Consider the following 23,012-nt stretch of genomic DNA (forward strand, 5'->3'; position numbering starts at 1 on the left):
AAGGCGAGGGACCCGACGGGGGAAGAGACGCCGCCCTGCTCCGGTTGCACTGGGGATGCTCGGGCCGTTTGGGTGCCTGTTTGCTGGGGAGTCAGGTCCGCCCTCCCCGGGGATGTGGGCTAGACGAGAGTGCGGAGGCGCTAGCGCGCTCCGCCCCGAAAAGCATCTTTCCGACACCGCCGCGTCCTCCTAAAGCTGCGAAGCCTTAGGGTCGACAGAGAAGTTGGGGTCAAACGTGGCCTCGCACTTTCATCCGGCCTGCCCCAAAGTTGCTGCGGTGGCGACGGGGGCTGTTGTTAGTGGCGGTTACGAGCAGAGGCAGGCCCGCTCTTTTTTCCAAGGTTTAATTCTTTCCTCCTGACGCATAAACGCAGCAATTTAATTATGTGTGGGGCGTATGAGGCATCTTTTATAAAGTTAGCATTTCGAGGAATCCTGTGGTATTGAGTTTCCTGGCAATTTCCTGATTCGTCTTTGCACGTTGCAAATCATTCAAATAACAGCAATTGAGATCTCTGGGAAGGAGCGCCGACTTCAATTAGTTTTCTGCGGCCCAGGCTTTAATTGTACAGGTCACGTGACCGTAGTCTAATTATTCACCACCGGCTTGTGAATAAATCCGTTAGTCATACCAGCCGGGCTATGCTGTATCTTCCTTTCTCACTAGGATTGTGGTTAACCAAGAGGGGCATAACTAAAGAGAGGCTCTGTAACTTTTTTCTGTTTCTTTTCAAGAGAAGGAGAAAGCTCTTCCCTTGCTGTCAGCCTGTAACAAACTGTCAGCATTTTTCAAGTTATTAACTGAAAAACTGTGTGCTGCATTTCCAAGAATGGTCAAATAACTACACCATGCCAGAAGGCTGTAGCGTAAACTTGGCCAGGCTTGGTTACTTTAAAGTCAGTCTTTCCTTTTTTCCATAAAGAAAATGGACTTCATATATTCACATGCCTGAGTTTCGAATCTGAAATCTTGAACTTAGGCTGATATATTTAAAATAGATGTGATTTAAATATTGTACCATAAGATCAGGCTTAGTAGTCAGGTCGCCTTTTCAGGTTTTGATAGTGGCCCAGATGTATTGCTAGGAACCAGGGTTTGCAGTTAACATATTTTTGCCTAAAAGGAATAGCCATTTTAGCTTTGACTATCACAAAACAGTGAAAAATACTGATACCTTAAAAATATTACCACTACTGAATCATTTTCAAACCATGCACAGCCATACTAGTTAGGTGGAATACAGAGAGGCTGGGGGCCTTAGAGCCAGTAGCTCTGTGGTCTCCCTGAATTACCTTTGCCCAATCCCTCCTCTTTCTGGCCTTTTTGACATCAGAGAAAAAAAGCACGAAGACACTGAAAGGAGGGAATTTCTTCATCTAAAGCTGGAGCTTTCTCTCAGACTTTGGAGTGGAAAATCAAAAGCATCCTATAGTTCCTGGATTGTGGGCTTAAAATACATAAAATAAGAGGCCAGATCAGTGCAACAGAGGAAGAAAATCATGAAATGAAAAATATGGGACATGAAAAATACGGGATGAAATTGCCTAGGGAGAGTGTAGTAAAATCAGATCTATTTAGTCAGAAGTAGCGCAACTTTTAATTTGGAGGTAAATACATTTTTAAAACTTGGAACCACCATTCCCAAATTATAAACTTACATTAAGTTCTTATATTGAGGTTATCACCTCCTGCTGGTTCTTCTATTGGTGTCATTATACCTTACATGGAGGTAGGGTATTTTATGTTCTGTTTCTTACTTACTCAGAGGACCAGTTGATTATGAACAATTAAAACTTTAAGAATAAAAAGGGATGAACAGGTAGTATAGAATTATAAGTTGCTTCTGTTTAGAGGTAAATCAAAAAAATGCCTGAAGTGCTTAATAACAGAATATTATCATGTGGATTTGTTTGTTTGTTTTATATATGTATGTATGTATACACACATATACAGATTACTGTATCTGCTTTTCCTTCTTATTTTGTCAACTGCTTCTCTTAGCCCCATCTTCAGGTTCTTATCTTTCTGTCTGCTGTCTATATATGGAAATGTCCAGTTAACCTTTTACTTGTTTTAATAGAATGCACGTATTCTATCATTTCATCACAGAAAGAATTGTAATTATAGCACTACCATGGGGAAAAGTATATGATTTGAAAACCATAAGTTTTATATAAGGAGCTCAAGGAGGCACACTTAGAACTACTGAGAGTCACAAGATTGTGGCAGGATAAATTGAGTCACCTGTCTATAATTTCATTACAAAAACAATCCTATGAGGTAGATTGGGCGAAGAGAAAATGACCTGTCAGAAGTCACCAAGGGAGCTTGTTTAGTGGAGGCTGGACATCAGTCTGCGTCTGATCTCATTTCAGCACATTTTCTGCTCCACTCTATTCTTATTTCCAAATATTTGGTGGGAACCAGAGTATCTCCTTTTGGTTTAATACTTGATAATCAACAATAGCATTTTAAATTGTGCTTGAGAATTTTGCCATACTACTTGCCAGCCAGTATAGGCCTTTAATAAATGACAAGATACTACTGTGTTTGGCCTTTCAATTACTTAGCTCCTGAGTCTTGAATCAGTTGAAATTTCTGAATACTTTCCAAAGGCAGTTCTGAATATAGTATGCTACAGTATTCTGTAATGTATGTATTATTATATACTCCTATAAACATGGAGAAGCTCTCTGTTCATTCAGCAAAACCAAGACCTGGTATTGATTGTGTTCAAATTATAAACTTCTTGCAAAATTAAAACTTAAAAAAAAAATCACACCAACAGGTTGCAACCTCAGGATTATGGTGAAGGTAAATAATATATTGAAACGATAAATGGGGTACCTGAAGAACTCTGGACTGAAATTTGTGTCAAAATTATTTATTTATTCATCAAATTTACATGGCGGTCCATCTCACAAAAAAGTGACTCTGGATGGCATACAAAAATATATCCTGAAATGTAAAAAAAAAAGTAAAATGCTATCTGCTGATACACTGAAAATAGCTGGAAAAAAGCAGAAACAATATTTGCTCATCTAAATGCTATGTTCTACAGAAGACCACATAGAGACATGAAGTTATAACTAAATAAGCAATACAAAGAAAATGAAGGACAAGAGATTTATTTAAGAAAGTTACAGAAATCAGGGAACCCTTTATATAAAGATAGGAACAGTAAAAAGCAGGGCAAAGATCTGTTGGAGAAAAAGATGCAAAGAGGAGATGATATAAATATATGGGAGAACTACAGATCCCAGAATTGATTATATGTACAAAAGTTAGATTACTGAACCAGAATCAGACATTCTGGAAAGTGACATTAAATGGCCTTAGAAAATATTGCTAACAAAGCTGCAGGAGTTGACAAACTATTTAAATTTTTACCAGATTATGTATTTAAAGTGATAAATGTGATTTGTAAGCAGCAGTAGCCAAGGGACTGGAAAAGATCAAACCTTACCAAAGCAAGGTTTTGCAGTCTAGACTTCAGTAGTGCATTGGATGAAAACTGCCAGATAAGTTGGGGAGGAACATGAATTTACATTGTTAACCTCTGATAGATAATGGAAAGGGCATGGGAGTTCCAAAGATATATCTATTCGTGCTTTATTGATTATAGTAAAGCCTTTGACTTTGTAAATCAAGAGATAATGTGGGTAGCCCTTTAAAATATTGGGTGTGTTGGACCACCTTATCTACCTGAGGAATCTATTCCATGACTAAGAAGCAACAATTAGAACAGAATATGGAGCTATTCAGAGGTACAAAATTGGGAAAGAAGTACACCATGGTTGTACATTGTCACCTTTTTTATAATGTTAAATGCAGAATATATGCTGAGAAATGATGAACTGCAAGAAATAGAAATTGAAATCAAAGTTGTAGAAAGAAGCACCAGTAATCTCGGATATGCTGATAATACCAGTTTGATGGCTGAAAGCAAGGAAGATTTAAGAAATCTCCTATGGGAAGTTAGAGAAGAGAGTGCAGAAGCCAGTCTGTTCCTCGATATTAAAAAAGAAAAGTAAGATTATGTCAACACACAATGCCAATGCAAATAAGCAAAGAGATTGTTAAAGTAGTAACAGAATTATTTCTCTTTCTAGGCCCAAAAATTTACAGAGATGGTGACTGTTGCTATGAAATATATATGTGATATTTGAAAAAATAATCTCTGACAGATCTAAATAGAATATTAAAACATAGACATCACATTGACAATAAAGGTATGTAAAGGTCATTGTTTTTCTCAGTTCTAACATAAAAGCAGGACAGTCAGAAAGGCTGAATAAAAAAAATGATTCCTTTAAATAATGATACTGGAAAAAATGTTTGAGAACACCTTAGACCCCAAGAAGAACAAAGAATCCAGCACTAAATAACTCAAGACAGTTCACTTGCTAGAGTACTAATAATGAAGCTAAACCTTAACTGGTTTTGATACATAATATGAAGGCAAGAATCTTGGAGAACACTCTGATCCATAAAAATCAAAGGGAGTAAAAAAAGAGGCCAAGAGGTTACAAGGTTAGATACTACACTGATGAGGTAGTTCTTGTAAGCACAAACTTACAGTCCTGGTGAAATGCTCCATCACATCACAAAGAGTCAGAAGTGACAAAATGACTAATCAACACCAATAATGATATCAGAATATAGATAATTAGCCAGTTTTTCACACTAAGAAAAAAATGATCAAACATTTTTGAAACATGCTTCATACGAAGGAGACAGGATTTGTTTCAGAACAGAGCTGGACTTAGAAGCAAAATTTATCTCCAGCCCTTTCTATTAGCCTTAAAAACACAGGGTGTCTTTCTTTTCAATTGTTTCCTTCAGTTATGAGAAAAATTCTGGAATTTTTAAAGGGAGAAACTATTTTTATTTAAACTATTTAAAATTATTTTAAGTTGTATTGTGGATGTTTATGTAACATCCTTATATGTTTTTTATTATTTCATAAGCCACCATGATTCTGCTCATATGTGGTGGTATATAAATCCAATAAATAAATACTTGGAATCATCAGTAATTCATGGCTGAATTGATTTGATTTCAATGGTCAAAATAAATATAGCATTTAAAGATAAAGTTCTAAACACTCTTTCCTGATAGTGAGTTTTATGGAAATGGTGTTACATTTGAGTTGATACTGGATTGTACTATAAGCAGAGCTTTTTTTCATTTTTATCCTGGTTTCATATTCAGCTGTATTAGTACCAAAGATCCAGGAATCACAGTTCAGACATAACAGTAAAAAAAAGTCATAGGTAGATGTTCCCTGGTTTATTTAGACATTCCCACTGGCAAGAACAGCGAATCGGGCATTATGCAAAGGACTTTCAATTTTTCACAGTAAGCTGTAATTCTGGCTATTTATCTAAATGAACAATTGTGTTAGAAATTTGAATCGTAGCTAGAATGTTAGTAAATATTGGAAAACATAAGACAAAATTGGCATTCTTAAAAATAAGTGAATGTTGTCGCTCTAGTTATTTGAAAACCAAAGAAATATTTATTCCTCCAGCTTCTGTTTTTGGCCTTTCCTAACTTTCCTGTGTAATTCTTCTGTACAATGTTTTTTTCCATGACAGCTGCTTTTATGTAAGAAAAAAGGGTCTTATTGCAGTTGTAAATTACTATTTTTTGTAGTATTAGGCACAGGAATAATCTGATTTGTAGAGGGAAATGATCTTCATCATCAGCAAAACACAATGGTTGCTAAATACAGCTTTCATTAAAATAGGAGTTTCTTTATAAATCCATTCATTTGCCAGTATCTGCTGCATTTTGCCATACTTTAATTGTACATTAACCATCCAAATATGTGACATTGCCATTTTTCTTTATGTTTGAATTTATATATCCATTACTGGTGAAACAAACTAAATTAAAATTACAAGAAATAATCTTCCTATTTGCAGAGGCTTCAGGAATTTACAGTAGGGCTGTGCAAAGGGTTTGAAAGAGATGCTCCTCAAAGTATGTTAGTGCAATGCAGCACTTCTCTTTGGAGTGTGAAAGCACCCTCGTCCTTTTCAAGGTTCAAGCAGCATGCACACAACTACAGACAGTGGGAGACAGCCTGGGTAATCCTTGCAAGGGATGTGTCTGTGTTAATGTTTGAAGAGAGATTATTCATTTACACAAACACCTGTGGGAACCATATCTTTCAGAAGCAAGTAATCTAAAACACATACATGGATTTTAGAGGTAATATATTTAATGTTTGGATTATGACTGAAATGATTTATCAAGAAATCTAAAAAATCTGTCTAAAACCTAGGGTTCTCAAATTATGGGTAGAATAATATATGTAACTTCTAATACTAAGAGTGCTCATGAAATGAGGAAGAACAGCTTTGGTCTCAATCTGATCTGATTACACTGAAGGATATTGAAGATGCAAAACTGTTAGTGAAATTATATTTATTATATATAGACTGGGTTTGTTTTTTAATAAGTAGCAGACACCTAGGAGTATGTGATAAGATACATTTTAGGATATTTTATCACTAATAAAAAATAACTATAATAGATAATCCCAATTTTTTTTATTCTTTGGAATTTAAAGATGTCATAAATATTATGATAAAATAGCTAATATGATTGCTGCAACAAGCTCTCATAGAAAAATAAATTGATGAGAATGAAAAAGCAGTAACTGCTATGATTCTGAGATGTGGCCAAAGGAGGGGACAGAGCCATAAACACAAAGCCACTACTTGTTTTCTCTCTTGTTCAAGATCACACACATGCACCATCCCTCCCATGCAGAACCCTGATTTCCCTACATTCTCAAATCTTTTCTTTTCTAATACCCTGGGGAAAAATCACAACTATCAAATGGGGCATTTCATAGATACTAGAAGATTTTGCATATGGACAAAGGTACCTACCTTGTACTGTGGTCACACTTCTTTGTAAAATAGAAATCTTCAGGATATTTTTCTGTTTATTGGAATGACAGTAAATACAATTTAGGAAGATTAATAGAAAGTATTTTGAGAGCCAATTTGGTGTAGTGGTTAAGGCTCCAGGCTAGAAATCAGGAGACTGTGAGTTTTAGTCCCACCTTAGGCATGTAAGTCCTGGCTGGGTGACTTTGGGCCACTTTCCCTCTCCGCCCACAATATCAGGCTTAGGCGACAAGCCAATCAGTTCCTGTTGCAGCTAACAGATCAACATTTGGTTGATCCAAAAAAAGTGGACCTTGTACCTGCAGGAAAATGCTAGGAAGAAAAAAAGATAGCATCTTGAAAGGCCAAAAAAAAAAAAAGAGATAGCACCAGTCTAGGTAAATGTAACCATAAAATGGCTTATATTAAAAAGCTAAAATGGATTCAGAATTGCTCATTTATGAAAGTTCTCTTTATTTTGTTTATTAGCAAAGAGAAGATAGATAGTTGAGGTGCCATATTTTTGTTTCTCTCTTTGAGGGAATGTGAGGTTGAGGACAGTAGGAACCTGAGACCTCTTCTGGTATATTTAGAAGAATTCTTATGTCAATTTTCAAGCCATTGGTATAATACTCTCAAGATGGTCTTTTCAGAAATAAAATTACCACATATGAAATAGAGGCAGTTAAGTATATTCTCTGAATTAAATTCGCTGGAAATATGGTAATTTAAACTGAGGAGGGATAGAGACTTTTGAAGGACTAGTAAAAGTTTCCATGTAATTCTAAGCATCAGAACAATTCCTTTGTTTTGGAAATAGATGCTGCATTTAACTGTCTTTAACAGAAACAAGATGGGGATACTAATCTTATACTTGGATTAGCTACTTGTTTTGTTTTTGCTATGGTTTCAGAGTAGAGGCAAATCTAGAAATCTAGGCAATACCTGGAGGGGTTGAGTACTCACTGCTTATGAGATGCTTGTTGGAGAAACAGATGGATTCAGAAGAGGCCTTTACTGATGATGAGTCACTGAGCCAAATCTAATAATTTGGCAATCATTACTAGATGGTTGTTATCAAAGTTATTAGATAAGAGATTTTAAAACAATATTTAAAAAGCTTCCCTTATTTTCAATTTTAGAGGTTTTAAAAGCATACCCTGTTCTCATGCACCTAGACAGATTATGATATGAAAGCAAAAAGTTATAAGTAATTCCAAAGGCCACAATATGAAGAGAAAAATAAAATTCCAGTGAAGAATAGTACGAGGCCCATCTTATTAGGATGATTGTCTCTAAGGCTACATGATCATGTTCCAAAATTATAGCTAGCTTATGTGTTAAGGAACCTTACAGACAATTTACATTTTTCTGACATTTTTTGTTTTTGCTGTTCCTAGAGCCAACAAAGCAAACAGTTGTTCACTGAAAGGAGGATCATTCTGTGCATACCAGTGGGTTTACATGAAGACATGCAGCATAATGTCATTTTGTCTCTACGAGTGAATTTTCTCAAACCTAGAATTTCAGCTGTGTTCCTTTTCTTTAACAGCTAGATTATTCCTTGTGTCTAATAATTTGTGCTTACCAAATTGAAGCCACTGCTCATGACAGACATTAAGAACAATGGAAATGGGATTAATACTAGGAATTAATCATTAATCATTAATGGGGAGACTTTTTATCTTCTGCCTATCATGATTAGTCATAAGGCATTTTATTCTTGGAAGAGGATTCTGAAGCTATAGCCACACTGATCACTCCATCCAGTAAGGGAGGGAATGTTTGCATGTAGATATTGTAATAAATCAATTGTTAAGTTACATACTTATAATTGAACTAGGTATTTGCTTTTGGTTGTGAATAGTATTAGATTTCCGTCAAGAGTGATCAGTGTTTTAAGAACACTTATGCATGCCAGCATATTTGTTAAACTCATTACAGTAATAGCATTTGTGTTCTGATCCCTTAGTTATAGTTAGTGGGTAGAAGCACCTTAGGGCCCTGTATACTCTTCTATAGGGTATCTTCCCCGCACCATTTCAGTTTTAGAACTAACTAAACTTAATATTCCCCCTCAAATCCTGCTATGCTGTTTCATCATGCAGGAGTAGGGGAGTATTCCTGGGAGGAAGGAGCAAAGAATGCTGAGAGTGTAGACCAAGAGAATCACCCAAGGCTTAAGTCATCCCAGTGATGTTGGAGGTGTATGATCACTTTAGTGGCAACAGCAAAAGCATCATTTCATACTCTGCAGGAGAAAGTAGTGTGTAGCGAAGGGAAGACACCAGCCTCCTTGTGAGTAAACTACAGTAGCAGAGTATGAGTGTCTGCAGACTCATTGCATTCTGAGCTTAAAGGCTGCTCCAAAGAAGGGACAGGTTGGAAAAGAAGGTTCAGAGAAACAATAGATGCCAGAGTGTGACAAAGAGAAGCTTTCAGGGAAAGCACCTGCTGCATTACCCTTATGAAGCCTGGATAAACAAAATCTCCCGCCCTTATATGCTGCCTGCCTGGACTCAGCTCATTGCCCAGGCAGAGAAGAGAACTGGTTCCTCGCATTGGGAGGCCTTCTTTGGAGGGGAGGAAGGAGCCAGAGACTGCACAAGTGAGGAGTTGCTTATATGCACACAGCTGAGGTTGGAAGGCTTGTTATGATTGTTGGTACATGAGCAGGAGAACAAGATTCAAGCTGCCGCCACCAAATCAATGGTTATCTCTTCAGATAGACATTTTATTTTGAACAGTACTTTGAGTTCCTGGCTTGGTTTGATGAGGCTCCAAAGTGTCTGTTTTTGTTTTCAATCCCTGTCCCTGAATGCTCAAGAGACTGGGGAGAATAAACTTAAAACAGGTTCTCTACATCTTTGGAGAGTCCAGTGTTTGCTTTCTGTAATTTGCTAGTCAGCTCCTCAACTTTCTGTCTATAAGGGTCTCTGCTAGGCGTGGTAAACCACTCCTGTATTTTACCAAGAAAACCATATGGGTAGACAATATAAAGTGATTGATAATATCGTGCCAGATGGTATTTATAATACCGCTATATTAAAGCATTTAGGACTGATGTTGCCATGCAGGAAAGGAAAATTCAAAGCTGCACAGAAAGAACTACAGTGGGACGATGGAACATAAAAAGCATGAAATGGCAAAGCTCAACCCAATGAAATATGAAATGACTCAACTACACATTGACATCTTTGGCACCAGCAAATTGTAGTGGACTAGTGTTGGACACTTTTAGTCAGAAGATTATACTGTTTACTACTCACGACACTAAAAACAGGAAATGGAGGTTCTATCATAGTCAGGAAGAATATAGCAAGGACAGTACTTGGGTACAATGCAATCAGTAACCAAGTAATATCAGTTAGCAGACAACTCTTTAGTATGATAGTTATCCAAGTCTGTGCTCCAAATGCTGATGCAGAAGAAGAGGAGGTTAACAAGGTTTATGGTCATGTTCAATCTGAAATCAACAGAACACGTAAGCAAGTTATGCTGCTTGTGGCTAGAGATGAAATGGAAAAGTTGGACATATTAAGGAGGAAAATGTAGTTGGAATGTATGGCATAGAAAACTTCACACATTTCTGAAGTGACAGAACAATTTATCAGTTTCTACCAGTGCAATTATTTCTTCACTGCTAACATAGTCTTCAAACAACAAAAGCAGTGCCTATATACATGAACGTCACCAGACAGAGGACACAGAAATCACATTGACTGTATTATTAGTACAAAGAGATGGAAGAGCTCTGTTATAACAACAAAGATGTGGCCAGGGCCTGACTGGGAAACAGATCATGAACTGCTCCCATGCAAATTCCAAGTCAAGCTAAAGTAGAGGAAGAAATCCAACCTGTTTCCACAATATGATTTTGAGCATATACTTATTATTTTCAAGAAGAACATCAGGAATCACTTAAGTCCTGAACCTCATTGATAGGGAACCAGAGGAACTGTGGAATGAAGTCAAATGAGTTGTTATGGATAAATGTAAAAAGAGACTGCCAAAAACCAAGCAACAGAAAAAAAACAAACAGGATTACAGAAGAAACTGTAGAAATTGCCAAGAAGGGAAGAGAAGCCAAAGTCAAGAAAAATGAAGATTTCAGGAAGGAACTTAACAAAGAATCTTGGAGAGCTGTTAGAAAGGACAAGAAGCAGTATTACAACAGTATCTGTAAAGACATCAATGATAGAAACATATGGAAAACAAGGAAGCTCTTCCAAAAGATCTCAGAAAGAGGTTCCAGCCTTGAATTGGTGTGCTAAAGGATGCTAATGGGCAGATAGAAAGCTCAGAGAACCCCAAGGACTCCATAGATAGAAAGAGTATACTGAAATTATATACCATAAAGATGTCAGCATCCAAGATACTTTAGAAAATACTCCTTACATACAAGAACCTCTATTACTAGAAGATGAAGTTAGATCGGCACTCTGGTCATTACCAAGTCAGAAGGCTATAGGAACTGATGTGTCTACAGAAATAAGGCAAGTAACGGAAGAAGATTCAGTAAAGATTCTAACCAAATTGTGTCAACAAATCTGGAGAATAGTATAGTGGCCAATAGATTGGAAGATGTCAGTCTGTATACCAATACCAAAGAAAGGAGACTTAACAGAGTATGCAAAATATTGTACAATATCTTTAATTTCATATGCTAGCAAAATAACAAGGGGACGCAGTGGTGCAGCGGCTTAATGACGCTGAAAGTTGCAGGCCAGAAATGGTCGACACTTCAGCGGTTCAAGCCCAGCTTTCACGCAGCAGAGTGAGCTCCTGTTTCCTCCCCAGCTCCTGTCAACCCAACAGATCGAAAACTTACGTGAGTAGATAAATGGGTACTCTCACTCCGGTGGGAGGAAAAATGCTGGCAGTGCCTTGCAAAAGGAGTCGGGAGCAGTTGCCGGTAGCGCGGAAGCCACGCATGCCCGAAAAAGGCACAAAGCAATGGAAACCCCGCCTCCTGCGCTCACTAGCTGGGGTCTGCTCTAGGAAGGAGGCACTGGCAAACCACTTCCGAAAACACATTGCCTTGAAAACTGCAAGGACTCGTCCAAGCAGTCACCGTAGAGTCGGTAACGACTGAGTGCGGATTAAAAAAAAAAAAAGCAAAATAACACTTAGGATCAACCAATGCAAATTAGAGCTCTACATGGAAAGGGAAATGTCAGGCATTCAAGCTGTCTTTAGAAAAGGCCGAGGAACACAAGACATCATTGCTGATGTACATTGATAATTGAGACAGCCAAAGAATACCAAAAAGAAGTCAGTATGTTCTTCATTGATTATAGAAACACCTTTGATTGTGTCAAGCTATGGAATGTCCTTAAGATAATAGAGATCCCAGAACATCTCATTGTCATCATAAGAAACCTAAGCAAAACAGAAAGCCACAGTCTGGATGGAACATGGTGAAGGAGTGAGACAAGGCTGTATACTCTCTCCATATTTATTCAACCTATATGCTGAATATATATTAATGAAGGCTGAATTGGAAGAAAATATAGTTTTAACATGGGAGGAAGAAGCATCAATAGCCTGTACTATGCTGATAACATTATTCCGATAGCTGAAAATGCAAGTGATCTGGAGGCTGTAGTAGTTAAAAGTAAGAAGCACAATGAAAAAATGGGGCTAAGATTATTATGAAGAAGATCATGTTAATGACAACAGGTACAGCAACCAGCCATGGAATTGACAATGAAGCTTTGAAGTGATGGATAGCTTTTGGCTTTTACAATTGACTAGCATCAGCAAAGGCACCAACAGTCAAGAAATACTCCACAGATTAGCACTTGGGAGAGTAGCAATAAAGGCCTTGGAAAAGATATTCAGATGCCTTGATGTGTCTGTACCTACAAAGATCAAAATCATGCAGGCAAGGTTTTTTTCTATGACACTTTCCTATGGAAGTGAAAGTTGGACTTTGAAGAAGCAGGATAGAAAGAGTATTGCTGTTATTGAACTTTGGTGTTGGAGAAGACTCCTGAGAATACCATGGATAGACAAGAAAAGAAACAGATGGATCATGGAATAAAACAACCCAGAGTTCTAACGTGAAGCATAAATGACATGCTAAAATAATCATATAGTATTTTGAATACATTATGCAAAGACCCAGTTCCTTGAGAAGCCTATAGTGCTTGGAAAGGTGGAAGGAAAAAAGGGGAGGACAACAAGGAGTAAGATGGGTGGATCTTGCTGGGTGTACTGCTGCAAGACCTGAAATACAAGTTGGGGACAGATCTTTCTGGGGCAGGTCTGTGTAGTTGCCAAGAGTTGATACTGCTTTGATAGTGTGTAATCTCTCTCTTTCTCTCTCCCTCCCTCCCTCCCTCTCCCTCTCTCTCTCCCTCCCTCTCTCTCTTGGTGCCTTCAAGTCAGTGTTGACTCCTGGTGACTGCCTGGCACGTCCCTGCAGTTGTTTTGGCACAATTTCAAAAGTGGTTTGCCATTGTCTGCTTCCTAGGGCTGAAAGTGTGAGTGACTGGCCCAAAGTCACCCAGCTGGCTTGTGCCTAAGGTGAAACTAGAACTCATAGTCTGATTTCTAGCTTGATGCCTTAACCGCTACACTAAATTGGCTCTCTAATCATGCTTAGTGTCATATTATATAATGCTATTTTTTCAGCACTTGTTTAAGATAGCTTAAGTGTAATAAATATAATGACTTATATTTACTGTATAGATTAGATATAATAAATATCATGGTCCATTCCTGTGGAATAGCAAAACACCTGACAGGCCACGTTACAACATTTTATATCATATCTTTAAACAAAAGAAAACCAGTTTGATCTATATTTAAGAAGGAGTATCTGAATAGCATATGTGCAACATATGTTTCTTGCTAACAGTCTACCCAAAGCTTAAATGCATTCATTCTATAATTAAATGCAAAAAGAATATGACGTTTACTCTGTGGTCTTAAAAGTTTTGCAGTGAATACTGAATATGAAAATCAAGGTATGTCACCTTGACCAGCTGTTATACAAATAGGGCTGTTAGGCGAAGTGCATTTCAGTTCTGAGTATACTATAAGGCAGTATTGTAATTTTTAAGACACATAGCCAGAAGTGTCTGCAACGGGGCCAAGAGGGATCAAATGATAAAAGCACCCTCATACTACAAGCTCCATCCCTTTTGTTTGTGCATCATGACATTGCACACATATTCAAAAGGGTGGAGCTTGTATCACAATGGTGTAATGTTGCTTTCATCATTTTGAAAACAGCCTTGGCCCCAAGGAACTTTGTCCGATCCCATATCATTGGAGAGAGATGTTAAACAGGGTTGTCTACTCACCCCTTTTTTAATTTAAATATTACAGGTAGTCCTCGAGCAAATGATAGCTGAACGAATGGTCGTAACTCAAGAACTACCTGTATATTAATGATAATTGTAGTGACTGTGAAGTAACCATGGTTTTTCTCCCCCTCCCTCAGTGGACATATCATGTCAATCCTGATGTATATTGACTACATGGCTGTTATTTTTTTGCACCCAGATTAGAAGATTGCTGACCAGATTAGCCAATTATTGTGAAAAGGAAAATTTGAGGAGAAACCATGAGAAAACAGAGATAGTGGTCTTTGGCAGAAGAACTATCAAACATAGGTGGTCAATTAATCACATAGAGCACTGTTTTTCCTTTAAATGCTTAGGCATTTTTTTCCACTGGTCCCTTGGAAAACACACAAATGCACTGTCTTCACAACCCCCCCCCCCCAGATGCACAGTGGGGTTCATCCTGAACATTTTCTATTCTGAAGGAGGGCACTCAAAATATTTCATGCTAAGGTGTTAGCTCAAATATACTAGACTAAGATTTGGGGTGGGATGAGAAGTTCAGAACAATTTCCTAAGGAATATTCTGGATCTCCCTCAAGGCACTCCTACTGCCTACCTTAGGATGGAGGCTTCTACATGTAGTTTTTACAGGTAGTCATCCACTATATGGACTGGAAAATTTGTCATTAAGTGGGGTTTTGCAGTGGTTGTTAAGTGAATCACCATGGGTGTTAAGTGAATCATGTGGTCGTTAAGCAAATCACACGATGATTAAGCGAATCACGCAGTACCCCATTGATTTTGCTTGCTGAAAGCCGCCTGGGAAGGTCACAAACGGCAATCACATGACCCCAGGACACTGCAACCGTTGTGAGTGCAAGCTGTTGGCAAGCGCCCGGATCACAATCACGTGACTGCAGGGGTGCTGCAACAGTCGTAAGTGCGAGGACAGGTCATAAGTAGCTTTTTTCAGCACTGTCGTAACTTCGAACAGTCGTTAAACAAATGGTTGTTAAGCGACTACCTGTATTGTGCATATAATTCTAAAACATTTTTGTAGAAGTATTTAAAAATTAATTGATGGATCAGAAAAGGACCAGCCTCGTTTGGCACTGTTTTTGGCAGAAACTTGATGTACAGGTATTTGTCATTTAACAACTATTCATTCAACAACCGTTCAAAGTTATGATGGCACTGAAAAAATGGACTTACAACCAGTCCTTGCACTTATGATAATTGGAGTGTCCCCACAGACACGTGATCAACATTCAGGCACTTTGTGACTGGCCTGCATTTACAATTATTGCAGCGTCCCATGGTCAGTTCTCCTGTCCTGCACAAACAGCCTCCGCTTCAACTTGTGTCATAATCTCCCCCCATCTCTGCCCATTTGGCCACCCTGCACAGCATGGCCAAGATGAAGAGGTCACTGTATTCTGCTGGTGGTGCCTACCTGCTCCGCCCCCAGCTGACTGTTGAGTTCTTTCTCCTCCTCGGCATTATTTCATTAAGCATAGCCCTCTCTGCTGCAGGCCTGCTGCAGGCCCCACTTCAGCAGTTTCAGCCTGCCACCAGCCCAGGTTTATGCATGCATGGTCACCGCCACCGCACCCCTGGCTGGTTGGAATACAGTGGCCTCTTAATCTGGGCCATGCTGTGCAGAGTGACCAAAAGGGCAAAAATGGGGGTGAGATAGGCGGGTGGGGGGAGTTGAAGTGGAGCCAGTTTGTGCAGGTTAGAAGAAGCTTGAGGTCTTTGCCTAGCAACCACATGGTCCTCACTTAACAACCGCAACTGGGACTGCTGTTGCTAAGCGGCATGGTCATGTAATGTTTCGCTTAATGACTGCTTTGTTTAACAATGGAGATTCCAATCCCATTTTGGATCATTAAGCACGGACTACCTGTACCTTCATTTAAAATTTAGAAAACTGGGCCTGATTTTCCCATGTGCTGGTTATGTGTTGATGTATTTGAAGCTCTCTGCTAATGGCCTTTGATCTCTCCTCTACAAATGAATTGAACATTTCTCTTTATTTTTCATATCAGTGACTGTCATCATAACTTCTGATAGTAAATTCTGCTCAAGTATATTGAGATTTAAATTGAGTTAGGAAGAAGTTGCATGGGAGTATGCTTGAGTATATGGTTATCATAATTGTGGGATGGAGAATGAAGGATGAAGTTGCTAATGAATCTACTTTAAGATTCACTTCCCATATATTGCTTGAATTTTTTTTTTATAATAATGTTATTAAACATTACAATTAAAAAGATGAAAACTAATACAAACTAAGAAAAAGAAAGTACAGAAAAGAAAAAAAATAGAAAATAAAAAAATAAGAATATAGTAAAGAAAAAGAAAAAAAATATATAAAGAAATGACTTCCCCCTTCATCACAAGTACAGTGGTACCTCGGTTCACGAACTTAATTCGTTCCGTGACTCTGGTCGCAAACCAAATCAAATTTTCCCATAAGGTTCAATGTAAATACGGTTAATCCATTCTGAACCATATGTATTTTTTTTAAACCACAAAAATATGAAACAAAGTACAGTACAGTACGAAGAGAGAGAACACTAACCTTGCTCGAGGTGACTTCTGGCCTGGAGGACAGGAAGGCGGGTGGGGAGGCGGTTATTGTTTGGAGGGAGAGTCCCCCTCCCTACAGGAAGCCACGACCATGTGTCAGAGCAGGGAAAATGGCTGCGGGTCATGTTTATCACCCGATGCGGAGTTCGCGAATGGAAGCAAAATTTTGCGAACGGTGCTGGTCACGAACCGAATTGTTCGTGAACAGAAGCGTTCGTGAACCAAGGTATTACTGTATAAACAAATTTAGTAACTTATCTTCTCTTAAAATGCAACAAATGATCTCTTCTTTCCATATCTCATCTCTTATCTATAAACATCCTTAAAATCTCATTATTCAGTCCTGGTCAGCAAAAGTCCATTAAGGGTTACCAGAGATAACAGCTTCTCTATGTTAACCTTGATCAAATAAACCAACTTTAAATTCTTTCCTTTTACATTTAACAATCTTGATCTTGATTTATTTAATTTTCAACTAATATCCTACAATTTGAGTTCTTTTCATTTTTTCTTTGTCCCTTCTCACAAAATTCTTCAAAACTTTAACAAGTCTCTTTTGTAAATCCAATACAGGAAAGTTATTCAGGTCACTCTTTTGATTTGTTATTTGTATAGCCCTTTTAATTATTAAGAAATCAGCCAGTTTCATTTGTATATCCAGTGTAGCCTATCATTTTTAAATCCACTTTCATATCAGTCTCATCTTTTTGTCTTCTGATGAATAAACAAACCAGGCCTCTACTTTGACTTTCCTTTGTAAACTTGTTTTTGTTTACTCAGTGAGCACTGCAGCAAAATACTGCCAGCTGAAAAAACTAAATCTATTCTTGTTCAATACTGACACCAGTTTATCCAAGTCATCCATCCTAGTGATATCATAGACACAATTAAGCTGCAAAATTAATAAACTTTTAATTCCAGTGATAATATATAATCTCCTCACAACTTTTCTTTAGGGCATTTCCTTCCTGGATATTTGTCAGACTACTTCACATGATTACAGATTGGCAGTATTTCGTCAGGCCGTACAGGTAGTCCTCACTTAGTGACCACTCATCCAGCAACTGTTTGAAGTTACAACAGCACTGAACAAGGGGGGCTTAACAACCAGTCCTTGAAGTTGCAGCTTTCCTCACAGTCATGTGATCTCAGTTTGGGTGCTAGGCAGCCAGCTCACAATTACAATGGTGATTGCCATTTGTGACCTTCCCTGTCAGCTTCCCACAAGCAAAGTCAATGGGGAAGCCAGCCAGAGGTCGCAAGTTGCTCCCACTCCACCGCTTTTTCTCCCAAGGAGCCCCCAGGTGGCATGGGGATCTCATACTCGATAGCTCCTCCCCACCGACACGCCATAGAACCTGCCCGCCCATATTCTGTAGCACCCATCAGCCCACCTCTACTCCATAGTGCCCACCTGTTTTCCTGGGACATGGTTTCAGCAGCAAAAGCAAGCGCTTCTGGATTCTCACCTCTTCCCATGTTGCGGTCACTTGAGGTCTTTGCTTATCAACCCATGCAGTCCTCACTTAACAGTGGCAACAGGGACTGATGAGAATGCTGTTGCTAAGTGATGTGGTCAAGTGATGTCACGCTTTACAACCATATTGCTTAGCAACGGAAATTCTAGTTCCAATTGCCATTGTAATCCAAGGACTACCTGCATGTTCTATGCTGTTACCATGAAATATTTTCCCTTCCTCCAAATAACTTAGCTCATTCATATATCTTGCATTGGAGCATATGAAGGAAAAGGACAGGTTATTGTCCTGTAATTGTACTTTATTGAATGGTACCTGAGAACTCACATGTACTAATGTTCACACTTTTTTTTTTTTTTTGTGGCCCTACTGGTTGCTTAGCAAACCCCCATTACATCGACCTGTCCCACCCAGTCCAGCAGAGAAGGCATGTTTCAGTTCCCGTCAGTGAGAGAATATTGACTGGCGGGTCCTAGGAGGAGAGCCTTCTCTGCCATTGCCCCCACCCTGTGGAATACTCTCCCCCCAGAGGTGAGGCGGGCCCCTACCCTCCCAATTTTTTGGAGGGAATTGAAGACTTGGCTCTGCCAACTTGCCTTGGGCTAGGAAAGATACTGTACAATCGACCCTGGGGATGGCTGGCACCTTGACGATCCTCCCTGAGTTTATTTACACCTAATTAACATCTGCCTCGTAGAAGTACTATAAAGGAAGTGTGTTTTTAACATATATTAATTAATTAATTAATATGCATCTATTTTAATTAATGTTCTATTTTTACTGTAAACCGCCCGGAGTCACTCCACAGTGAGATGGGTGGTGACAAATTTGAAATATAAATAAATACAAAAACTGAGCCGAAAAAACAGGAATCATCCCTGTATGCAGGCACATTGAAGGTAGAAAGTGAGATTCCCATCCAAAGCTCTTCAGCATAAAGTGAGGCTTTGCACCAAACCCATTTATGTGAATGAACAGCTGAACACTTGGACAACTAGAGTTCTAGGGAAGCATCCTTGTCTTATAGTATTCTCTTCCATTCACTCCATAGATTCTGAATGCTAACTAGAGAATGTGATTTGATTTGAAGAAGTATCACAGATCTTTTGTAACTGGTGAAATAGTAATAGAGAAAATTTGAATGTTCTTCAAAAAAAATCACTTTTCACTATAAAGCCTTCCTACTTAAAATTTTACTTTATTACTATTTTTTCTTTTTAAGAAAGCTTTGAGAATTTCACATTAGTATGCTATCAGTTCCCATATCCAGTTTAGAAATGCAGCACTAACCTATAATTTTACCTGGACCTCCATATAAATGATATTTCTATTTTCCTGAGTTACAGTCCATACTAGTATGCTACACATTATGATTTAAAATTATTTGCATTCGTATAGTGCTTCTCAAATGTTTAGAACATTGTATTTCTCCTATTTCGTGTGCCTTTATAACTGCTCCTGTATTTTCCTTGCATGGTATAGATTATGAACATAACAAATAGTACAGTGTAAATAAGCCCTGTCTTTTCCCTATGTAAGGGAAGTCTGCTAAAAATCTTTGGCCTTTCCTTTGCAGCCTCCCAGTAACCTCGCTGGCCTCATGATTGGCCCTCAAATGGTACATGCAATAATAACAGGCCCTGGGAGAGCTTTGGAAAAAAATGCTAAATGAGTAAACAGCTGTTACTTCAGGGTTCTGTTATTACCATAAACTGCATTAGAATCTTGAATACTTAAACTTTTAGGTGGAAAAGGATGTCTCCTTTCCTTGCTGATAAATTAAGCATCATTGGAAAAAGTTCTCTTGAGCAAACAGTATTTTGGTAAATTAGACAGTTGAGATCCACATCAAATGTTATTTCTTTTATTTCTTTTGTAAAAAGAAGAAATGTCTCCCATTTCACCTCCAGTTGACAGGGACCATTGCTTTGAGTAGTGAATCCCCTTTCTGTATGTTTTCCAGTGCACATGTCTACATACCTAGCTTCTTTTTCCCCCAGCTTCCCCTGTTGTGAAGAAGCCTCTCTTTGCTAGGAGTGTATTCTTGATCAGTTTAGAGAAGTAGAAAATGTTGCTTTAAAAATAAGAAAACAAAAGATGGGAAATACTATTATCCATCTCAGACACACTGGTTGGCCCTGTGTGGCAAGACTTTGAGTGAGGCTTTTATATCGCCCCATATACATTAGGACATGTTCAGCGACTTATATGGTAGTTCAGACAGAGTGTTGGCAGAAGCAAGAACACCTCACCTCTTTTTTAAACAAAAGCAAATATCTTTTAAAGATATATGAAACAGGTCTTGATAGAATTGCTGGGAGGTCATATTATACAGAGTGAATATTAGAGGAGAGTTTAAATGATAGATCTGTTAACCTTGCCTTGGCAAAAATAAAATCTTTTTCAGAAATTACAATTTGAAAGAAGAAATATTACTTGATGAGGAGGTCCCTTTGACCACACTTAAGTCTATGGGTCCTGTGAATACTTACCTGACTTTTAAAACTCAATAATATATTTTCTTTTCAGAAAGCTTTTAAATCAATGTTTATAGAAAAATAACTGAACTTTATTGAAAATACAAGCATATTACAGTTTCAATTGAATTAAATAATACAGGAAGAAACTGTTATTTCTAATGTCTGCTAATTTATCAATTTTTGTCAGTTGCACAGATAAAAATTTCACTCTCCAAGAGATTGGAAGACTAGATCTGGCTTGCAGCAGAATTAACAAATAAAATTTTGTACTAGACAAACAGAAGCTGCTTCTGCCCATATTTTACCAATGACCCTTTCATTTCAATATCTGAGGATTCTCTGATCATTAATAATTGGGAGAAGCATATTTTGGAAAGGGGGAGGTTTGGAGCAATGAACTGGAAAAACCTCATTACACAAATTGATTTCCATTTGCATGATTTAGTATATAATTCATAATAAAAGACTAATGAAGTACTCCTGTATATATGTATGTTTCATTCTAATGCACTTTGAGATTCTGAGCAAGTGTTTATGAATGCAAGGAAAAACACTAGCAGACTATAAAATAATGAACTGTCATTAAATAGCAAGCCATATTGATAGTTTTTACTTTTTTCCTTGAATTCAAATTCCATTTATCTATTTCAGTAACAAGCATTCTCCAACTTGTATAACTGTTCTGCATTAACTCAAATTGGACCAAGCACCAAGCATCCCAAGTATTCATCTACTGTGTGCTGCATAAATAATGCAAAGTTACACATGTTGAAAGATACTGCTTATGGAAACAGTTGCATAAAGTGTACATAAGGCAGGTCTTATTTAACCAGTACTGCCTGAATTAAGGAAGCTTTATCCAGTATTAATATTTCTCAGTACACATCCCAGCTATATGGTAGTAGTCTCTTGTGATCTTGCTGTGTTTGACAAACTTTCCATCTGTTCAAACTTCAGGAGTGGAGGAGACAGGCTTTTTTTTTTTTTTTTTTTTGGTAATTTCCAGTCTCACTGTTCTCCTGAGAATTTTGATGGATGTCCTTGGTTCACTTTTAATCTTCACATCAGGATTGGCTTTTTTTTTTTTTTTTTTTGGGTGAAATGTGTAGTTTCACCATATAGGTTTTGGGGGGGGAGTGTAAAAACAGTGGAGAGTGTAAAACTAGAAGAGGTGGTGTAGCAGAGGAATGGGAATGCATACACACCCATGAAAGAGAAAAGGTCATGTTTGAATTCAGTTTTGTTCTCTGCTTGGTTTTGCAGGGTGAGACAAATTGATGAGATGCAAAGGTTGTTGGAGGTGAAAAGACTTAATTGTGTATTTCTCTTAAAGGCTCAGCAACAAGAATGGGCTTTATCTTACACAAATCAGATTCACTGGTTAATTGAACTAGCTTCTGCAGGGACAGGCCAAGTTGCACAAAAGTAAAAGCAGTTATCTCTTTCCATATTTGTCGTGGTGAAGAATCCACAAGGGACCATGGCTGTCTGCTCAAATCCGTAGCTAACTTTGTGGTACTTTTTGCACCTGCAGTCCTGAATTTTTTTTGCTAGATAAGGTCCAAGATTAGGAGAGTTGTGGGTAATAGATTGGGTGTTTATATGGCAGTTTTAGAATTCACCTAAAGTGGTGTGCTTTTTCCACATATTTTGGTTGAATACAAAATGTTTTCCCCTCAATTTACAATCGAGATACTTGGTGCATACGTGTTTTTTGCAAATGGAAGAGGTGTGAACTACAGTATGAGCCACAGAGCATACCAGCAAACTTAGACCCACTAACCACAGTAGAGAACTCCCTAGACTAAATAAATTATATCCTGAAGGTTTGGTTTTTGCTTGCTTTGTTCTTCCCAGTTTTATGTTTATATGTTTATTACTGTCATAGAATTCATCTTGTGTGTGAATTGAAAATAATATTTTCATAGATTAAATGTAATCATTGATAAAAATCATAAGATATGGATTTCCAAATAAAGCCTTCATAAAGTATATATTGAAAGTATTGTATGTTTGCATTTAACTACAGCTGTAAATATTTTGAAATTTTGTTCATATTGTTCCCTAGTAACCTTGTTTACCTAAAAATTGCAAGTGATTTTTAAAAAATATGTGTGTGAATTCCTTGGAATTTACCTCTTTCCAAAATATATTGAAATTTTAGATTCTCAAGGTCTAGAAAGCTATTTAGAAAAAAATAATGTGATATTAGCAATAATACTTTTATTACTTTTAGCAAAACTAAAGTAATAATACTT

General features: G+C 37.8%; 1 protein-coding gene across 1 annotated transcript in view; it reads left to right on the forward strand.

Annotated features, from left to right (window-relative positions):
- DPYSL3 (dihydropyrimidinase like 3) overlaps positions 1 to 23,012 on the forward strand; it is a 62,987-nt gene that overhangs the window by 443 nt on the left and 39,532 nt on the right. The window lies entirely within an intron of this gene.

This window comes from Python bivittatus, unplaced genomic scaffold (assembly GCF_059951505.1).
Source record: "Python bivittatus isolate LINGU-HERP-01145 unplaced genomic scaffold, Pbiv_v1 ctg000080_np1212, whole genome shotgun sequence".
In the NCBI taxonomy this organism is placed as follows: domain Eukaryota; kingdom Metazoa; phylum Chordata; class Lepidosauria; order Squamata; family Pythonidae; genus Python; species Python bivittatus.